The sequence below is a fragment of the Callithrix jacchus genome, chromosome 16, assembly GCF_049354715.1.
Source record: "Callithrix jacchus isolate 240 chromosome 16, calJac240_pri, whole genome shotgun sequence".
NCBI classification, from domain to species: Eukaryota; Metazoa; Chordata; class Mammalia; order Primates; family Cebidae; genus Callithrix; species Callithrix jacchus.
The window spans coordinates 46,218,992-46,241,111 of record NC_133517.1 but is presented as its reverse complement, the minus strand read 5'-3'; the positions used below and the strand labels follow the sequence as shown (position 1 = coordinate 46,241,111).

Genomic DNA, 22,120 nt, shown 5'->3' with positions numbered 1-22,120 from the left:
TGGCCGACATGGCGAGACCCCCATCTCTTAAAAAAAAAAAAAAGTTCCATTTATTTTATTTCTATATATCTCAAAAAGTGTCAAGTTGGTTACAGATTTCTTGGATCAAGAGTAAAGATGCTTTATTCTGCAATAAATCATAAAATTAAATATGTATGCAATGCCTAATATTTTATGATGCTATTGTAAACACGGATAAATTTGTACAAGATTGGCATCTAGGCTGGGTGCGGTAGCTCATGACTGTAATGCCAGAACTTTGGGAGGCTGAGGGTCAGGAGTTCGAGACCAGCCTGCCCAAGATGGTAAAACCCTATCTCTACAAAATAATAATTAAAAAAAAAAAAGATTGGCATCTAAAAATCTGGATTTGAGTGTAGGTTCTGTTACTAATCATTAACCAAGGAGAAGCTGCTTAAAGTCTATGAAATTTAGTTTCTTATCAGTAAAATAGGGCTAATTATAGTAACAATAATAGCTAATGGTTAGGATATAATGCTTCCTACGTGCCAAGGAATTTTCCAAGAATTTTATATATATTAACTCACTTACTGATACTTTCTATAATGCCTAGCATTAATTTAGTAAAAGAGGATTGAGCTGTCAGTCTCCATTTGCCATCCACCACTGGCCCTTCTCTGCCAGGAAGCTAACCCCTGCAAATAGGTTTCTTGGGCTTCCTTGACATCTGACTTTCAGTTGGATTCAGACAGAGGAAGGCACCAATAGGAGATTAGAAGTTTCAAGGAGAGAGAGGCGGAGATATGTCCTCTCCCTGAGCTAGCAAATGTATTCTAATGTGTGCATTTGAGGAGGGAGGGAGAGATCCCTAAGACTAGATCTCTTGTCAGACAGCCTGGAAACATAGCTCTTCTTCTAATTGGACTCAGTAAACACTATATCCTCCTTTTGCTTCTTTAGGCCCACGGTGGTAAAGCTTCCTGCTATTGCTAGTTTCTTGGTACCTAATCACTCCCCTCTAGTTCCCTTAAGTCCCTTACCACAGCTAGGAAGTAGTTCCTTCATTAAAGTATCTTGGTTTGACCCCTTTGAGGGGAATACTCTGTCTTGCTACGACCCTGACTTTTTAGGGACTTTGTATTTTAGTATTTCAGTCAGCTACTTGTTACTTAGTATAATGGTAACTTATTTTTTTTTTAATGAATCAGTATGTCAGGGAATATAATTTTGCTTTTCAATAGTTTAAAAAACCAAAATGTTTGTTTCTAACTTGAACGAGTTAACTTTAAAAAAAAATAAACAAAAGATCTTTTATTTGGTTTACACTTCAGGGAAAAGATATTTTAGATTCAGTTTAGTTTTGGAGCATAACCAATTAGCCTGGTGTATTCCAATTAAATGGTTCATGGTTTGGTTTGGTTTGGTTCAGGTTAAGTATAAAACCCTGACATTGTGGAAAAGGTCAGTTGGAATATATTTGTTTCCCTGAGAGGGACAAATGCACACTCTAATTATGGGGATATATTCCTAGGATGGTAGAAACTTAATGTCATCCTAGTAATAAAATTATTCTCAGTTAAATGAATGGCTCATCAATCACTGGAGTTCTTATTGTGTGTGGTTCAGCTTCCTAAACAAAATCAGTAATAAGACATGGCAGAGAGCACCTGTAGTCCCAGGAACCAAGAGGCTCAGGCAGGAGGATTTCTTGAGCCCAGGTGTTCAAGACCAGCCTGGGCAACACAGCAAGACTCCCTCTCATTAAAACAACAGCAAACCATGTACACCTGTTTTCTAAGTGCTTCTCTGCCCTCCACCCTCCACCCTCTCCCCTTAAATTAATTCCTTTTCCAATTAGATTCACCTTCCTCAAAGTATGGGGCCCAGACAATCATCTGGAACTTGTCAGAAATGCAAATTCTTGGGAACCACTGCAGATCTTCTACTAAATGAGAAACCCTGGGTTAGGGCCCAGCAATCTGTGGCTTAACAAGCCCTCCAGGTGACTATAATGCACTATAATGTGTGAAAACCACTGAATTAGACGTTTCTTGAAGTCAAATCCCATCTAGTATTTCTGTGTTGAAATTGGGTTCCACTCAAAGATCATGCTGACATTATTAATTTCATGTGTATGTGAGTGACAAAATAACAGGGGCAATTGATGGTATGCCCAAAGACATAGTGTTTGAACTCCAGAGCTAAGACTCCTAATTGCTATGCTAGAACGTTCCCCTAAAGGCCGCACAAAAGCAAGACACAAAAGCAATAAGGAAACCCTGTGCAAAACTCAAGGAACAACTAGTCACATAAACTTTTTAACCCTCAAACATCTGTAATCTGAGAAAACAGAATCTATTTATGATAATACACATTTGCTTCATTGTTTTTATCCAGTTCAAAAGGCCAAGATGTAATTTTATGAATATACATCTAAATTTTCAAGCACAAGTTTCTGGTTACCCTGTAACTAAACAAGTTTTCACATTTTGGCTGTTGAAAGCCAGTTTCTTTGCTTAATGAAAACCAGGCAAAGCTGCACACATAGAGTGCAGCTACAGTCCCTGATAAAGCCATGGACACTTCCTTCAAGTATTCCAAATGTGTTTAATTGTATCTTTTGGCTTTCATATTTCTTTTTTTCTAGGACAATAGGTCTGTTTTAGCTACACATTTTTTTCCACCTGAAGCCAGGTCTCACAGCTTCCGGCAAAAGGCACAAAATGGTCAGGAAGTGCAGGGTTGGAGGTGGGTGGGAGTTGACTTCTAATCTCGGGATTCCCTTAGTCGGAAGCTAATGATGCTTCACAACGCAGGCACATCTTTAATCTCACAATGAATAATGTATAATGGTTTACAGAAAGATTTAATAAAAGATCCCCATGTTCCAAAGCAAGTAATGTGGGAGTTATGCTAGTTCCTCCCTCTCTCGCCCCCAAACACAATCTGTCACCAAGCCCTACTGATTCTAGCTGCCAAACCATTCTCAAACCTGTTTTATCCTTTCCATTCTCATTACAACTGTCTTAATTTAGGACCTAGACTCTTAATTGGACTTCCTTTCCCTTGTTCCCTTTTGCTTCATTGTCATGACAACTACAAAAACTCTTCTTAATATCATATCGCTTCCCAATTTTAAATGTCGCCAACACCCACCTGATTAAGTCATTAGCAGGCATACCTCCTACCTCATCTTGTTGCTCAATCAATATTCTAGCAATTTGCTGCACAAGCCAATCTGTTTCATACCTTCTAGGCTTTGCTTTCCAGCCATTTCCTCTGCCTGGAATTCCCTTTCTTTTCCTATGCCAAGAGGGAAATACATTATATTTTCTTCAACACCCAGCTCAAAGGCCACCTCCTCTGGTGCCTTCCTGGTTCCATGACCAGGAATTTTTCCATCCCTTGCCATCCCTGTGCCTTGTACAGAATCTCATAATCCATCACATAGTGATAATTATTATTTTTAACAATTTTTTTTTTGAGACAGAGACTTGCTCTGTCCCCCAGGCTGAAGTGCAGTGATGCAATCTTGGCTCACTGCAACCTCCGCCTCCAAGGTTCAAGTGATTCTCCTGCCTCAGCCTCCTGAGTAGCTGGGGTTACAGCACCGGCCACCACACCTGGCTAATTTTTGTATTTTTAGTAGAGACAGGGTTTCACCATGTTGGCCAGGCTAGTTTTGAACTCCTGATCTCAAGTGATCTGCCCACCTCAACCTCCCAAAGTGTTGGGATTATAGGCAATAAGCCACCATTCCCAGCTCATCATGTAATCATTTTTTATATGTCTTGTTTAGTGTGAATTTCCAGACATTTCCACACAAGGCCTGATGCAAAACAGGCACATATAATTTAAGAAATAATTGCATTAATCAATAGATAGTATGATCAATGACATTAGACATGATGTAATTGGAAAAGTTTTGCCTCTCATGCAAATGTTCTCAAGAACCAGATACTGGAAAGTTGAATGATACAGCGTTACCACCTGTCACCTGTAGCAGTTGCTCAGTCTTGTCTTTAATTACAGAGTAAGAGAAAAATTTGTTTTAACTACCACAAAAATCTTATTCCTAAAATTATATCTGTATGACATAAAGGAATCATATAGAAAAGCCAGCTGAGCACCTAATGTTGCCTTATTCTAATTACATGTTTTGGGGTGTCTAACCCTGGTATGTCTAGGTATAGCTAAGAAATTTGATTTTGAAGATGCACTTGAACTGACTAGATTATTAGGCATAACCACTAGCCTCAAAAGTCAAAGTATAGCACGGGTGTGGCGGCCCATGCCTGTAATCCCAGCACTTTGGAAGGCCAAGGTGAGAGCATTGCTTGAAACCAGGAGTTTGAGACCAGCCAGGGTAAACTCTCTCTCTTCAAAAAATTAAAAGAAAAATTAGCCAGCATGGTGGCACATGCCTACAGGCCCAGCTACTCAGGAGGCTGAGGTGGGAGGATTTCTTGAGCCCAGGAGGTAGAGGCTGCAGTGAACCATGATTGCACCGCAGTACTCCAGCCTGGATGACAGGGTGAGACCCTGTATCAAATAAACAAACAGGCCAGGCAGGGTGGTTCATGCCTGTAATCTCAGCACTTTGGGAGGCAGAGGGGAGGGGTAGATCACTTGATGCTAGGAGTTTGAGACCAGCCTGGCCAACATGGCAAAACCCTGTCTCTTCTAAAAATACAAAAATTAGCCAGGCCATAGTGGTGCATGACTATAATCCCAGCTACTCGAGAGGCTGAGGCACGAGAATTGCTTGAACCTGGGAGGTTGCTGTGGGCCAAGATTGTGTCACTGCACTCCGGCCTGGGTGACAGAGTCAGACTCTGTCTCAACAAACAAACAAAACTCAAACAAAAGTCAAATTTCAAAGTATACAAGCTCGAGGTGTAAAACAAAATGCCAATGTATTAACTGACAATAAAAGATAAAGACCCACGCAAAGATTTTGCTATTCCTATACACTCATGCCCAAGCAAGAGGTAAGTTAGAAATCAGATGGTTACGTGCTGAGTGTAGACTTGGAGCAAAGGAAAGTCTTTTTAAATTTAATTTTATTTCAATCAAGCTTCTTCTGTAGAAATGACTAGTCTTATGAGACATTCCTTCCAGCCCAGAGAAGAGCCAGGTGAACTACTCCTGTCCTCACTGTAACAGGGCACACTTACTCTCCAGGGCCTAGATGCACTGTGTGGTAGAGTGAATGACTCTTTCTCCTGGACAGTACAGGAGAAGCATTACTAAATTTCTTTCTAGGAGAGATGGATTTTGTCATCTCCATTGCCTAGGTTCTAGGTTCTGGCCTTTTGCTTTTTTTTTTTTTAAATCCAGACAGCACGTCATAAACAGTAACCTCAGAATTCACCCCCTTTTACTCCTAACTTTCCTAACCACCTTTGCAACTTGACCTTTTTGTCCTGTCCTGCCCTTGGTACCCTAGTTATGATTTTCTTCTCCATCACCTTACAGGCACACCAGGCAATAAGGCAGTCATAGTGATAACATTCGGATGGTTGCAGTTTTTTCAGGCATTCAATTATGGTCTGTCTCATCTGTAGAAGACAGGTCCCATCTTCAATATTTTTACCCTTTCTGGCTTTCTTCTTAGAGAATAACATTCTGGGAGTACCTAACAGTAGTTCTCTAGATACTGACTATACTTAACATGATGGTCTTGACAACTACTGCTGTCCCAAGATATTTTTTTTTAAAGGAAGAGGAAAAATTAGGCATGATGAACTGAATCTTTCTTATACTGACTCTTCAAAACACTTCCCCTTCTGCCTTCACTCAAAAGCTGAAGATGGGGCTGGGTGCGGTGGCTCAGGCCTATAATTCCAGCATCCTGGGAGGGATGGGTAGATCACATGAGGCCAGGAGTTCAAGACCAGCCTAGCCGACGTGAGGAAACCCTGTCTCTACTAAAAATACAAAATTAGCCGGGCATGGTGGCAGGCACCTGTAATCCCGGCTACTTGGGAGGCTGAGGTAGAAGGATCACTTGAAACTTGAAACTAGGAGGCAGAAGCTGCAATGAGCCAAGATTATGCTTTTGCACTCTAGCCCAGGTAACAGAGCAAGACTCTGTCTCAAAAAAAAAAAAGCTGAAGATGAGAGATGATCCTTGTAAGGTTATATTGAGTAGAAGACTCACTCCCTTCCAGAGGCTAGAAAAAGAGCTCTGTTCATATCATTTTCCTGCAATTATTTTCCATGGTTGCAGAGGCTTGGGAGAGAATGTATATACAGGCATTGTCTGTGTTGTTCAAGAGGTGACATCCTTTTTTTTTTTCTACTCATAGGATGCCTGATCTTTTGTCCAAGGTTGCTCATAATTATTCATGACCTTGAAGAGCATAACTTGTGATTATCTCTCACAACTGTAAACAGGAATATAAAAAGATGCTTGGTCTTGATCTACTGTACACATATAAACCAATTTCAGCTCCTAAAAAGAAAGAAATTATTCAACATATTTTTTAAGGTTTTAAAATTCTGGCTGGTGAGCTCTGGGCACATTTCTGAAATGTGATTCTAATTATTTATATAATACAAAAAAAAGCTAATCCTCTTTCAGTGTATGACTCACAACTTTTTTCTACCCACATACAACTTTTAAAATCATCTTTACATAATATCAGCATATTCTGGTGCTTAACTATATTATAGCTGGCCACTTAGAAGAATTAAAGAAAACTCTCAGTTACTCCTGTAAGGATCTTTTGTTTTGCGGATTTTTCTATTTTTTTTTTAGACAGAGTCTCGCTCTGTCGCCCAGGCTGGAGTGCAGTGGCGTGATCTTAGCTCACTGCAACCTCTGTCTCCTGGGTTCAAGTGATTCTCCTGCCTCAGACTCCTAAGTAGCTGGGACTATAGCGCCTGCCACCATGCCTGGCTAGTTTTTGTATTTTTAGCAGAGAGAGGGTTTCACGATGTTGGCCAGATTGGTCTCAAACTCCTGACTTCAAGTGATCCACCTGCTTTAACCTCCCAAAGTGTTGGGATTACAGGAGTGAGCCATTGCGCCCGGCCTTGTGGATTCTTTTCAATAGATTTACTCAACCCCGACATCTGGATTCCCGATTTTTTTTCCTTCTCATCATACTCAGGTAGACTGTTTGTACTTCTGTGCAGGGGACCATACAGAGGACAATGTAAGGAAGTGGGCCTTATTGTCAAAAAGTTTACAGTTTCACAAAGTATACTGACATGTAACATATGAACAGCCAAATAAGTGGAATGTCACCATAAGATTACTAAATTAGATTCAGGATGTCTATATTACGGATAAGTAGCTTGAGGGCTAATAAAAATAGATGAGGCAGATTGCACTGACTTCCACGTGTAGAATGGGGAGCAGTGTAATCCAGTGGTGAAGAGAGTGGCGAAGGGACCAGACAGGCCAGGGCTCTTCTTCCAGCTTTGCGGGTGACTCCTTGTACCATTAGTTAAGGAACTATGTCCTTTGAACCCTGGGCATTTATGATCTAAGCCTCCATTTCCTCATCTGTAAAACTGGGTTAATAATCTTCACTTTAGGGCAGGTGCGAAGGCTCACGCCTGTAATCCCATCACTTTGGGAGGCCAAGGAGGGCAGATCATGAGGTCAGGAGTTTGAGACCAGTTTGGCCACCTTAGAGAAACCCTGTCTCTACTAAAAATACAAAAAATTATTTGGGTGTGGTGGTGTGCACCTGTAGTCCCAGCTGCTCAGGAGGCTGAGGTAGGAAGGACACCCATAGGCATTCCCAGGTTCAGACAGAGTGACATCATGTCAACAATTACTGTTCTCTTTCTGTGGTAGAGTGTTCATGGAATAGAAAAAAAAAATACTGTTTTCTGAATGGCTTCAGAAAACTTTATAGGCAACATGAAAGATGTCAAGGGCTCTTTGAGTGGCAGAGAAAAGGTGACTTTTAGATGAGGTGAAGGATTGGTACTTAGCTCTGCTTGGGGAACAAGCTCACCAGAAGTAAGGGATTTTAATCAAAACTGCCTGAGAAGAGGAGATTTCACTTTCTTCTGAAACTGAGAGTATTACTCAGCTGCAGAACAGTGATAAAGATTAACTGGGGTAAAATGCATAAAGGAATGTGTACATGGGAACCGTGATAGAATCTGGGGATCTGGAAGCAAAGAAAATAAGAAAAATAATACGGCTCCACTCGCTTTCATTTTTATTACATTGCCTAAATTTACACTAATTATGGATTCATTTAGGTTAATAGGCAGCTGTGGATTTTTAAAGATGCACATGTTTCAGAAGTTTACTTATCTGCCAGCCATTTACAGTTTAATGTGCGGTTTAATCAGATTGCTTTCCTAACTTTTAAATGACACAATAAATACTTTTGGCAGTAGCCAAGGCTGGAGTGCAGTGGTGTGATCCTGGGTCAGTGCAGCTTTTACCTTCCTGGGTTCAGGCGATCCTCCCACCTCACCCTCCTGAGTAGCTGGGACTACAGGTGTGTGCCACCACACCTAGCTAATTTTTGTAAAGACAGGATTTTGCAATGTTGCCCAGGCTGGTCTCAAACTCCTGGGCTCACATGATCCACCTCCCAAAGTGCTGGGTTTATGATTCTTGAATTTTAAATAAGCAGTATATAAATGAAATGTTTTAAACTTAGGAAGTGCCTGTGTCTATATTAAATATATTAATATCACATGCTAATATCTTTACATTAGGAACAGGCAATTATAATAATATCCTTTATTCCTTAGCTCTCTCCAAATTGGGTATATGTCTTGATTTTCTACTGTTATTGACCAGAAGTTTTTTGTATCACTGTAAATATTTAATGAAAAAGCAGTAGAAATAGGTATATTTTATATTTTCTAAGGATAGTTTCAGTTGTTTAATTGTCTAAAACTGGTTTAGAGGAATTATTCAAAGTACAGAGTCTATTTGCTGAAAATATCTAATCTTCACAAAATAGATTGTTGAATAAATTCACATATTTTAAAAATAGAACTGTACAGCAATGTCTATGGGTAATCCTTGATAGTTATCAACCTATCCTAAAAGTTGCTTGATTTCTCTTTCTAAATATACTATTTCTCCTGAAATTATTTGTAACTCTAAATGAAACTCTCCAAATATGCATAGTACCAAATTCAGTACAAAAATTATCTGGGCAAGTAGCATTTATATGGCATTACTCTTTTCCTAACTGGCCTCCTTCATTTTTCATTCAATTTATATTAAGATTACTAGATTTGTGAGTTAATGTAAGTCAGTTTCTAAAATACCACATTAACACAGAAAACATTTAAATACAAGGATTCAGAACAAAAGTAACACCTTGTTTTAGGCTTTTTCTCTCCATTTATGCCATCTTGGTGCCAGATACTATTATCTATTATCTATCTATCTATCTATCTATCTATCTATCTATCTATCTATCTATCTATTTATTTAGAGGCAGAATCTCACTCTGTTGCCCAGGCTGGAGTGCAGTGGCGTGATGTCAGCTCACTGCAACCTCTGCCTCCTGGATTCAAGTGATTCTCCTACCTCAGCCTCCCAAGTAGCTGGGACTACAGGCAGCCACCACCATGCCAGGCTACTTCTTTGTATTTTTAGTAGAGATGGGGTTTTGCCATGTTGGCCAAGCTGGTCTCGAACTCCTGACCTTAGGTGATCCACCTGCCTTGGTCTCCAAAAGTGCTGGGATTAAAGGTGTGAACCACCACTCCCTGCCTATTATAATCTCTTAATTGGCATTTTACAATAGCTTCTGAAACTGGTCTCTATTTCTAGTCTGCCATCTGCAATTAAATCTCAACACAGTAGTCAAAGAGATGCTTTGAAATAAATTAGATTCTGTCCCTTTTCAGCTTAAATTCCATTAAGTACTGACTACCGCACTTAAAATAAAATTCAAACTTTTTACCACAGCCAGTGAGGCTCTGCATGACTTAGCTTACTTCTTTTTTTGTTGTTCTTCCCCCTCATTTCTGTATTTCAGCACCACTGGCTTCTTTGTGTTCCTCAAGGAAGGCCAATTTGTTCCCTGCCTAGTTCTTTGGCACTTGAAGTCTTCATTAGGAGTGCCTGACTTCCAGCTTTCCCAAATCTGGAAGCTGCCTTTCTTCAGGTCTCAGCGGTCTCTGCCTATCTGTGTGCTGTCATCCCCCAGACCACCCAATCCTTCTCTAGATTACTCTCCTGTCTTACTTCCTTTGTAGCACGGGTTACTAACTACAACTATTTTATCTATTTAAAGCTATTGTCTTCCCTTCCCACTAGAATTTCAGCTCAATGCAAACAAGGATCTTGCCTTGTTCTTAGACACTATCGTTTAGAGTTGTACCTGGTACACATAACAGTTAATAGGAGTTGAGTTCTTGGTATTTTAAACTCCTATAACCCATATTTTAGAATTTAAAGAAGGCCTTAAAGAATATTAAGTCTGACCTTTCTGTTAGAGAGAATAAAAATGAGAGCACAGAGAGGTTAAATGACATATTTGGCAAGTGAAAGACAAGTACTAGAATCCAGTTCTAATTTCATAACTTCACACAGCTACTCCATTACAGCTAGTTAGCTAGTTGCCCTGAATTCTTCCCCTAATTCTTCAGCTAGCTTGATCATATTTCTCTTCTTTCCCTAGATAAGTTTTAAGCTATTGTTTTGTCCATTCATCATGGCTACCATAATTCATTTATTTCTGAGGCTTATTAGCCTTCTTATTAACTCTGTAAAGTGCTTTGTGATTCTAGCTATGAAAACTATCTTATGAAAATCAACCATCACATGTGAAAAAAGCCAGTCTACAGCAGTACTGCACACAGTGCCTGTAACAAAGGCTCAGTTGTGCTGTTGCAGGAGAGAGTCAATAATTAGTAACACATTTCTAAAGGTCTCTCTTGCATAATTTTTGTGTCCAGATGTCTATGACATTTGGGTTCTAAAATAGAGTTCCAAATACCACACATTCATGTGCATTTTCCAAGAATAATTGGATGAGTTTAAGACTTTCTATTTAATAACATCAGGACTAAAGATGGGGGCTACCTCACAATATCAAAGTTATTCATTTTAAACATCCATTTTGATGTGGAGAGTGTTTGGCATAAATACAATTAAAAGAGTGCCGGATTGTAAATCCTTTGAAGTTTTTGTTTATGATCTATCTCTTCCAACTGCTAGTAGTGTAAAAATGGAATGTAATTTGCATAAAATTTTTCAATTCACATGTTCTTAGAGCTTAACTATTAACAATTCCCACAAAACACTGGTGGATCCTCATGGCTGCGGGTGCAAAGTCCAAGTGTCCCTAATAAGGTACAAGCTCCCTTTCCTGCATCTGGTCCTGCCTACCTCCCAAGTGTCAACGGCTGCCACTCCCTTCTCAAAGTTTATGCTCCAGGAACACTGAGTTGCTTGTAATTCCTGAAACACAATGGAATGTTTTTTGTTTCCATGTCTTTCTGCATACTGTGCCCTTTCCACTTCTCTCAGTTCAGTCCTATGCAATCTACAAGTTTCAGTTCATGGGCTACTTCCTTTCAGAAAATGTCTCTGATGTCCTCAAGTTGGGTGAGGTAGTCCTTAGAACTTAACTTCCTCCCTGAGCTACAATGAATTATAACCAACTGTTTAGGCATGTTTCCCAGTGGGCCATGGACTACTAAAAGGAGCTCATCTTTGCCTCCACAGCATCTAGTAGGAGTTAAAGAAAAGTTAAAAGAGCTGGCTGGGTGTGGTGGCTCACACCTGTAATCCCATCACTTTGGGAGGCCAAGGTGGGCAGATCACCTGAGGTCGGGAGTTCAAGACCAGCCTGACCAACATGAAGAAACCCTGTCTCTACTAAAAATACAGAATTAGTTGGGCGTAGTGGCACATGCCTGTAATCCCAGGTACTAGGAGGCTAAGGCAGGATAATTGCTTGAACCTGGGATAATTGCTTGAACCTGCCATTGCACTCCAGCCTGGGCAACAAGAGCTTAACTCCATCTCAAAAAAAAGAAAAGAAAAGAAAAGAAAGAGCCAGGTGCACTGGTGTGCCTGTAGTCCCAGCTACTATAGAGGCTGAGGTGGGAGGGTCACTTGAACCCAGGAGTTCAAGGCTGCAGTGAGCTATGATTGCACCACTGCCCTCTAGCCTGGGCTACAGAGCAAGATCCACCCTTTATTAAAAAAATTAATAAAGGATTTGCATAATAAAAGTAAATCACCAAAAAGCAAAGGTTGGACTTCAGTGATTATTACCAGGTGCAAGAAAAACCTCAGTTAACTAGTATCAAGTAAATTTACTGAAATTTTTTTTTTAAGACAGAGTCTTGCACTGTCACCCTGGCTGGACTGCAGTGAGGCGTGAGCCACCGCACCCACTGCTTTTTGGTGATTTACTTTTATTATGCAAATCCTTTATTAATTTTTTTAATAAAGGGTGGATCTTGCTCTGTAGCCCAGGCTAGAGGGCAGTAGTGCAATCATAGCCTACACTTTATGTTTTTAAAAAGTCTCAGTATAGCCCCGCGCGGTGGCTCACGCCTATAATCCCATCACTTTGGGAGGCCAAGGCAGGTGGATCACAAGGTCAAGAGATGGAGACCATCCTGGTCAACATGGTGAAACCCCGTCTCTACTAAAAATACAAAAAATTAGCTGGGCATGGTGGTGCGTGCCTGTAGTCCCAGCTACTTGGGAGGCTGGGGCAGGAGAATTGCTTGAACCCAGGAGGCAGAGGTTGCGATGACTGGAGATCCTGCCATTGCACTCCAGTCTGGGTAATAACAGCGAAACTCCATCTCAAAAAAAAAAGGTCTCAGTATTTCTTTTTGCTTTCACCAAGGATCTCTTTTGTTGCAACAGTCTTGATCTGCTGCCCAGGCTGCAATGCAGTGGTGCAACTTCAGCTCATTGCAACTTCTGCCTCCTGGATTCATGTGATTCTCCTGCCTCAGCCTCCCGAGTAGCTGGGATTGCAGGCATGTGCCACCATGTCTGGGTAATTTTTGTATTTTTAGTAGAAACAGAGTTTCACCATGTTGGCCAGACTGGTCTTGTACTCCTGATCTCAAGTGATCCACCCACCTTGGCCTCCCAAAGTGTTGGGACTGCAGGCATGAGCCACTGTGCCTGGCCTCACTCATTCTTTCATTAATTTTAAGGAGATCCTTCAGCTGCCATAGTGGCTCACACCTGCAATCCCAGATCTTTGGGAGGTCAAGGTGGGAGGATCAGTTGAGGCCAAGAGTTCAAGACCAGCCTGGCCAACGTGGTGAAACCTTGTCTCTACTAAAAAATACAAAGATTAGTCAGATGTGGTAGTATACACCTGTAGTCCCAGCTACTTAGGAGGCTGAGGCAGGAGAATCTCTTGAACCCAGGAGGCAAAGTTTCAGTGAGCCAATATCGTACCACTGCATTCCAGCCTGGGTTACAGAGCAAGACTCTGTCTCAAAAAACAACAAAAAAGGCCGGGCACGGGCTCATGCCTGTAAATCCTAGCACTCTGGGAGGCTGAGGTGGGTGGATCACCTGAGGTCAGGAGTTCAAGACCATCAGAGTGAAACCCCATCTTTAAAAAAAAAAGAAGATGTTGCATACTTTTTAAATGTATATAGATATTTGAGATTAACAAAATATAAATCTATTTAAAGGAATGCTTAATCCACAGAACTGATGTCATTATATACTATCACAATCTGCAAATTCAAACATTCATTTAACAAGTATCTCTTGAGAAGCCAGTTTATGCCAGGCCCTGTGCAGGTACTGGGTACTCAATAGTGAACAAGCTAGATGTAGTTCCTGTCTTCAAGGTGCTTATAGTCTAGAAGGAGAGACAGACAATAAACAAACAGGTAATAATAAATGGGGTGACTCCTGTGAATAAAAAAAAAATCTGGAAAATATGTTAGAATAAAATAGAAGAAAAGGAAACAGGTATTCAAATAAGGCCCTTCCAGAAAAGTAAGTTTTAGATAAAGATCTAAGGTCTAAGAAGCAACCAGCACAGAAAGAGGTGGGGGAGTAGCATTCTAGAGAGAGGGATCAGCATACGCAAAGGCCTAGTTAAGAAAGAGCCACGGGCCGGGCGCGGTGGCTCAAGCCTGTAATCCCAGCACTTTGGGAGACTGAGGTGGGTGGATCACAAAGTCGAGAGATCGAAACCATACTGGTCAACATGGTGAAACCCCGCCTCTACTAAAAAATACAAAAAAGTCGGGCATGGTGGCGCGTGCCTGTAATCCCAGCTACTCAGGAGGCTGAGGCAGGAGAATTGCCTGAACCCAGGAGGCGGAGGTTGCGGTGAGCCGAGATTGCGCCATTGCACTCCAGCCTGGGTAACGAGTGAAACTCCGTCTCAAAAAAAAAGAAAGAGCCACATAGTCAGGTATGGTGACTTGTGCTGAAATCCAGCTAATTGGGAGGCTGTGTCAGGCCAGGATTTCAAGACAAACCTGGGCAAAACAGTGAGACTCTGTCTCTTACCAACAAGGCTGGGCTGGGTATAATGACTCATACCTATAATCCCAGCATTTTGGGAGGCCAAGGCAGCTGGATTGCTTGAGTTCAGGAGTTTGAGACCTGATGGGCAACACAGCAAAACCCCGTCTCTACTAAAAATACAAAAAAAAAAAAAAAAAAAATAGCCAGTCATGGTGGTGAGCACCTGTAGTCCCAGCTACTTGAGGGGCTGAGGCAGGAGGATCTCTTGAACCTGGGAGGTAGAGGTTGCAGTGAGCCAACACTGAGCCACTGCACTCCAGCCTGGGCAACAGAGTGAACCCGTCTTCAACAACTACAATAACATGGTTGGGTGCAATGGCTCACACCTGAAATCCCAGCACTTTGAAAGGCTGAAGCAGGAGGATTGCTTCAGCCCAGGAGTTCAAGACCAGCCTGGGCAACATGGGGAGACCCTGTCTCTATTTAAAAACAAGAACCTCATATGTTTGAGGAACTGAAATAGAGCCAATGTGGATGGATACAGCATGCTGGTCAAGACCAGATCATGCAGAGCATGTGGGCCATTAGAAGGGATTTCCTTCTAGTCACAGTATGAAAAATGTGGACGGGGTAGGCCAGTCACCGTATCTAAATTACTTCATGTAATTCTGACTTATGTTGCATTTAAATAATCACCTAATTTTATCAGATACTCACATAATATTTATGAAATTATTTATTTTTCAGAATACAGAATAGAATAGTCATACTCAACATTTCCTCAGAATATGAACGTTTATTTAGTTTTTTTCTTTTTTTGAGACGGAGTTTCGCTTTTGTTACCCAGGCTGGAGTGCAATGGCGTGACCTCAGCTGACCGCAACCTCCGCCTCCTGGCTTCAGGCAATTCTCCTGCCTCAGCCTCCCGAATAGCTGGGATTACAGGCACGCGCCACCATGCCCAGCTATTTTTTTTTTTTTTTTGTATTTTTAGTAGAGATGGGGTTTCACCATGTTGACCAGGATGGTCTTGATCTCTTGATCTCATGATCCACCCGCCTCAGCCTCCCAAAGTGCTGGGATTACAGACGTGAGCCACCGCGCCCAGCATGAATATTTATTTTAGTAGATCTAGTCAACTGCATACTCACAGAAGCTTGGCCCTTCATGGCGCCCTCTCATCCAACCTTAAATGGATATTCACAGAGAAAAAGGATCCAGAAAGCAAAATTTTCTGTCTCTCATTTTTTTTTTTTTTCTCAGAGAGACAGGGTCCCGTTCTGTTGCCCAGGCTGGAGTACAGTGGCATGACCATAGCTCATTGCATCCCCAAACACTTGGGCTCAAGCCATCCTCCCACCTCAGCCTTCCAAGTAACTGGGACTACTGATACATGCCACCATGCCTGGCTATTTTATTTTTGTAGAGACTGACTCTCCTCATCTTACCTAGGCTGGTCTTGAACTCAAGCAATCTTCCTGCCTCAGTATCCCAAAGCACTGGGATTACAGGTGTGAGCCACCATCCCTGGCCTAAAATTTTTTCTCTTTAATTCTAGGCACACTGGTTCCAAAAAGCAACATTATCTCCAGCAGGTTATTGTCCTGGCCATGAAATTCCAAAGGAATATGACCTGAGATCGAGCTGGGGGAGGAAGCAGATGCTTTTAGCTAGGGATGAATGTTGCTTTTCTCATACTACATTTCTGGAAGAGCATTCTGCTGCTAGCTCTTTTATTGTCATTGTTTATTCTTGCATAAGCTGAATTTTTGTGCCTCGAAAGTATTCTCCCAAATGAGAAGTAGGCTTTGTTTCTATATCCTTTTGTGTTTGAAGAACAGTCTTAAACTCATGAGAATATAGAGATCACATAAGCCAGACACAGAAAGGCAAATACTGAATGATCTCACTCATACATGGAATCTAAAAAAAAGAAAGTTTATATCAGAAGCAGAGAACAGTGGTTACCAGAGACTGGAGAGGGGAAGAAAAATGGCGGTATGGGAACAAGTTGGTAAATGGGAACAAAGTTACAATTAAATAAAAAACAAATACTGCACAGTTGGGTGATGGTTAATGCTAAAATATGTACATTATAAAATAGCTAAAGGAGAGGGCTTTGAATGTTTTCGCAACAAAGAAACAATAAATGCATAGGGTGATAGATGCCCTAACTACCCTGACTAGATCATTATACAAATAGATATTCATCAAAATATGTACTATTACAATGTGTCAACTATTTTTTTAAAAAGAATATAGTGATCATAAGCACACAATACTAATGAATATCTATGTAGTATTTTATGGTTTGTGAATGCACAGTTCCTATAACTTGAGGCATTTGCCCTTTACTGTGCTCTAAGAGAGGCTGAGAAGTCAGATGTCAGCGATTTCCCTGAGGTCCTGAAGCCTTGGTGATGTAAGCACTTTTCTTTATTGGGTTAAACTTAGGAGGAAAGGAAAATCTGCTGAGTTAGTATTTTTGCTGGCAATAAGCCAATTTTCCTTTCCATACATTGTTTGTCCTGGAGCACTTTATTTATTTATTTATTTATTTCGAGACAGAGTCTCGCTCTTTCGCCAGGCTGGAGTGCAGTGGCATGATCTTGGCTCACTGCAACCTCCATCTCCTAGATTCAAGTGATTCCCCTGCCTCAGCCTCCTGAGTAGCTGGGACTACAGGTACTTGCCACCATGCCAGGCTAATTTTTTGTGTTTTATTAGAGATGAGGTTTTACCATGGCTAGGATAGTCTCAATCCCTGGAACACTTTTTTTTTTTTTTTAAAGACGGGGTTTCACCATGTTGGTCAGGCTGGTCTTGAACTCCCGACCTCAGGTGATCCACCCACCTTGGCCTCCAAAGTGCTTGGATAACAGGCACAAGCCTCCACGCCCAGCCCCCTGGAGCACTTTTATAAGGTACATGGGATTCATTTCCACTGCAGGAGATGGCTTACAGCATAGGGGAAAAATGAATGACACAGGACTGTGTAATTATTTACTATGATATGCAGAAAGGTATAAAAATGGGAGGTACAGCATGGTGGCTCATGCCTGTAATCCCAGCACTTTGGGAGGCTGAGGTGGGAGGATAGAGGCTGGGGATTAAGAACGGGCACAAATTCAGGCTGCCATTCCAGAAAGTGAGGAGGTTTTCTTGAATTGTTGTACAAAACAGGTTGCTAGAAGGTCAAGGCCATGGAATTCAAATGGCAGATAAAGAAAAAAGAAGAGAAAAAAGAGAAGGTCAAGGCCAGGAAAGTCTGGTTTGAAGAGCTGGCCTGCACTGAGGTGGGGTTTAGACTAAGAAAGGACCCCTAAGTTTGCTAAGTGCTCTGACAATGGAAGTAGAGATTATGGCAATGGTAGAATATGGGAAGGATTTGGGAAGAAAGGCTTCCTGGAAGAAGTCTTTTCTAAGCTGAGATCTAAATCATGGAGATGGAATTTCAGGTACTGGGAGTGGGATGGGGAAGAAGTGAGGTGCGCTAGTGTGTGGAGCATGGAGGAGAAGCTTTCATGCAACATAATGTTAATGAAGGAACTGGATGTAATTTGAAACAGTGTGCAAGTGGTGGGGAGGGGTGACTGAGAGGAGGCTAAAGGTGTGCAACCAATTATGAAGGACAAGCTCAAGATTTAGCTGAGGATAAGGGGGACCCAATAAGCGTTTTAAGGAGAATGATCAGTTGAGAAATATCAACTGGGTGTCAGTGTGAAGAATGGATTGGAGGGCTCAGGAAGTAAAACAGGAGCCCAGTCAGAGAATGTTGTAATAATGATGATGATGGATAGTAATGAACTGAACTAAGCTAGTGCTGGTGGAGTGGGTGGAAATGGATGGAATTAGGAAGTGAAATTAGTAAGACTTGATATGTGTTTGGAAGAAGGGAAGGAGGGAGAATGAGGAGTCCAGTGTTCTTCTAGGTTTCTGGTTTAAAGAGGAGGTAGATGGCAGGGTGCAGTGGCTCACATCTGTAATCCCAGCACTTTGGGAGACTGAGGAGGGTGGATCATGGGGTCAGGAGTTCAAGACCAGCCTGGCCAACATGGTGAAACCCCATCTCTGCTAAAGGTACAAAAAATTAGTTGGGTATGGTGGCACCTGCCTGTAATCCCAGCTACTCGGGAGGCTAAGGCAGGAGAATCGCTTGAACCCGGAAGGTGGAGGTTACAGTGAGCCAAGAATGCACCATCGCACTCCAGCCTGGGCAACAGGGTGAGACTCTGTCTCAAAAAAAACCAAAAGAGGTAGATGATGTGTCTGTTCCCTAGGTAGGATGGCACCCATGAGAGCTGATATAGTGTTCTTTGCATTAGGCCATGCTCCTTCCCCTCTACTGCAGGTCATGCTCTGGTGAGAGGGAAGTCTGCGCAGCCAAAGAGCAACTATGAATTGAGTACGACAGTCATGATTTCCTAAGGTAGTCCTGTTCTGTACCTACTGATGTCTCATCTGGTTTATCATTTTTCTGGAGAACAGTGTCCAGGTTGGATGATAAATTATAGTCACCTACTTATATGGGTGACTGCCCTTAGAGAGAAAACTGTTAGTTATTCTCTTATTTTTAAATTGTTAAATTAAAAAAAAAAGTACTATTTTTAGAGACAGGGTCTCACTTTTGTCACCCAAGCTGGAGTGTGATGGTGCCATCATAGCTTACTGCAGCCTTGATTTCCTGGGTTCAAGTGATCCTCCTGCCTCAGCCTCCCAAGCAGCTGGGACTACAGGCATACCACCAAACTTTGCTAATTTTATTTTTTGCAGAGTTGGGGTCTTACTTTGTTGCCCAGGCTGGTCTTGAACTCCTGGGCTCAAGCAATCCTTCCTGTTGGGACTCTCAAAGTGCTGGGATTACATTATGCCCAGCCTAGCTCTTTTCTTGAATACAAATTTTACTGGGGTTGCAACTATAAGGTAATGTGTGAAAGAGATGAGTTGGGTAAAAAAATTTAGTAATGAATAATCCATAATTCATATAATTTATCTGAGTGAAATTACTGTGGTAGAAATTCTAAGTTACATCTATTCTGATTGAAAAAAGTTACTGAACTTTGGAAATTATTTAATAAAGTACTATCGCATTAAACAAAAGGGAAAAAAGGAAATTATTTCACCCTAATCTGTCACTTCATTTTTTAAATTGTGAGTATTAGTGATTGTAAATACTATAAAGAGGTGTAATAAACTATGGCCATGGCTACAGTAGTGTATATTTTTTACAGAGCTTTGTTTTTTCTTTTCACATAGATGTGATTTAATGCAGAAGAGATTATTCTTAGGATATAATTGGGCTTTACTCCAAATTGGATGAAGCTCTATTTTAAAGTGAATAGTTGATTCCAGGGCTATGAGAAAGATTTCCAGGATCTCTGAACTGGTGAGACTGTTCTATAGCTCCATCTTAAAGTCTTAAAATCCACGTAAATTTTTTTTTATCTAGAAATCTCAATGGTATGTTTGTAGCCCACCTCCTTCCAAAAAGTATCCAAGATAGCTCAGAAAAATGGAGTCCCCATTAGAAACCAGTTTTTCATAGTAGTTGATATGTTTCTAACCCCAAACTTTTTTTGAAAGCTAACTTATACAGGCTGCCTTGTTATTTCATTTTCAAACAGATTGCATTCCAAAAATGCATTTCAGGGTTGGCACTCTGGAAACTGGAATACTTTTTTTTTCAGAAACATTGTGATGGTTGAGTTCCCAAGCGAGTGCACAAAAACCTGGTCAACTTTGGATGTATACTACTCATTTGAATTCTGGGTTCTAGAAGGATTACTGAGGAGAGTGGAAGAGAGAGAGCTTTATTTCCATTTTCTATGTAAAGAGGAACATTCTAGAAAAATGTGAAGCCTGTCTTGTTATCTCTACCCTTTTCTTCATGTTTCTCTCTCCTGCTGGTGTTTCTCCAGGGCCTCTGCCCTGGCCCAGGGCAGTGCTGCTTCCCTCCATTTGGGCCTCTTCCAACTCCTAAATAATGTCATATTTTCTAATGATTGCTTTTTTCTTCCCTAATAAAACTTTGATGTCCTCAATGTAGTTATCTCAACTTCCCATTAAAGCATTGAGCACCATATGTGAATGACTAATGAATTCTGAATATTTACAGAGCTATTTAAAAAAAACAGGGAATATATATTATTTCAAACATGTATGACGTGCGGGAAGGAATGTTGTACAATTGAGTAATAGAAAAGGGGTAAATTCAGGTTAGGACAGGGCAGTTTTAGACTGGGGCTTCCAGAGTTAGATCCTTTAAATTCCTACTTTTGTTTGTTTGGTTATAGTCTCTGCCTTTCCTTTTAAATGAGAGCCACAACTAATATTAGGATATCACTTTATAAATACTATGGTATACAATTGAACCAGTAAGGGATTCTTTCTATTTTACTGAAGAGGAAACAAAGGCTCAGAGAAGCTAAATGCCTTACTTGGGATCTCTAGCTGGTAGGGTTGAAGCTCAGGTTGAGAAGAAACTGGTTTCTAAGATTCCTCTTCTGTGCTAGTTCTGATGCATTAGACTCTCAGAGGTTCCAAAGTTCCAAATATCTCCATGTTTAAAGTTTAGGCTCTGGCATTGCTACAAAGAGAAGACCATGGAAAGTTAGGGATTTAGTTCAGCAGTGCCATCCCTAAAGCTGTTTTTGTCAGAATTTAGATGTGCCTCCTTGGCCAGGCACAGTGGCTCATGCCTGTAATCCCAGCACTTTGGGAGGCCAAGGCAGGAGGATCACGGGAGGTCAGGAGTTTGAGACCTGCCTGGCCAGCATAGTGAAATCCCGTCTCTATTAAAAATACAAAAATTAGTTGGGTATGGTGGCATGCCCATATAGTCCCAGCTACTCAGGAGGCTAAGGCCCAACAATCACTTGAACCCAGGAGACAGAAGTTGCAGTGAGCCAAGATTGTGCCATTGCACTCCAGCATGGGTGACACAGCAAGACTTTGTGTCAAAAAAAAAAAAAACATTGATGTGCCTTCTCTTGTCAGAAATGGTTGCTACGCTAATAGCTGATATAAATGAGACCGGGTCAGAAGGGAGTGGGGAAATGGAGTCAGGAATAAAGGGAAACATTTTGCATGTTAGGGAAGATATTTCTATACTTTATACCTATGTGTATGTAATAATGATTTCCTCTTAAACTGAATAGGCCTTCTTTAAAAACAAAACAAAAATAACTTTACCTTGTATATTATCATCAAAAAAATAGATCAATATCTTCCGTAAATATTTTTCAGTGTTCCATTATTGATAAGACAATGAAATTATGTATCCTATAAATGTCAGTGTATAGGAAACTTTAAGAGGTGGAAAATACACACTTGGTGAGATAGGGAAGAAATGAAAAGTAAAATTTAAAAACGGAGGCATAACACAAGAAGCCATGATATTCATGGTTGCAATCGGAATGGCCTGTCAAACATGTATCTATATGTTTGGAAGAAAAGTGCCATGACGGCAAGCTCTGCACATGGCAGGGAACCTTCCTTCCTATTCCTGAATGATGTGTGTGGACGTGTTAAACAGCCTTGGGTTATTTTATCCTTTGGGGCCAATCCAGCTAATCATCAGTGAAAAAGATTACACAGGAGAACATGGATGCCCATAAATCCTGGCCGCAGCTTCAGAAGTGAAGTGCTGAGGGGACCATTTAGGTATCCCTCAGGGTGCTTAAATGTATAAACTCCTGAACACTTTGCCTTGGGCTGCCTAGTACTATAAATGCTCTGAAA

The 22,120-nt window shown here is 41.1% G+C and overlaps 1 long non-coding RNA gene across 1 annotated transcript in view; it reads right to left on the bottom strand.

The window, feature by feature from the left end:
- Positions 1-24: 24 nt before the first annotated feature.
- Positions 25-22,120, bottom strand: part of LOC144579838 (uncharacterized) — a 55,686-nt gene continuing 33,590 nt past the window's right edge. Inside the window, exon 3 of the long non-coding RNA XR_013528282.1 lies at positions 25-20,966. This is a non-coding gene — a long non-coding RNA (uncharacterized LOC144579838). The remainder of the gene's footprint in view (positions 20,967-22,120) is intronic.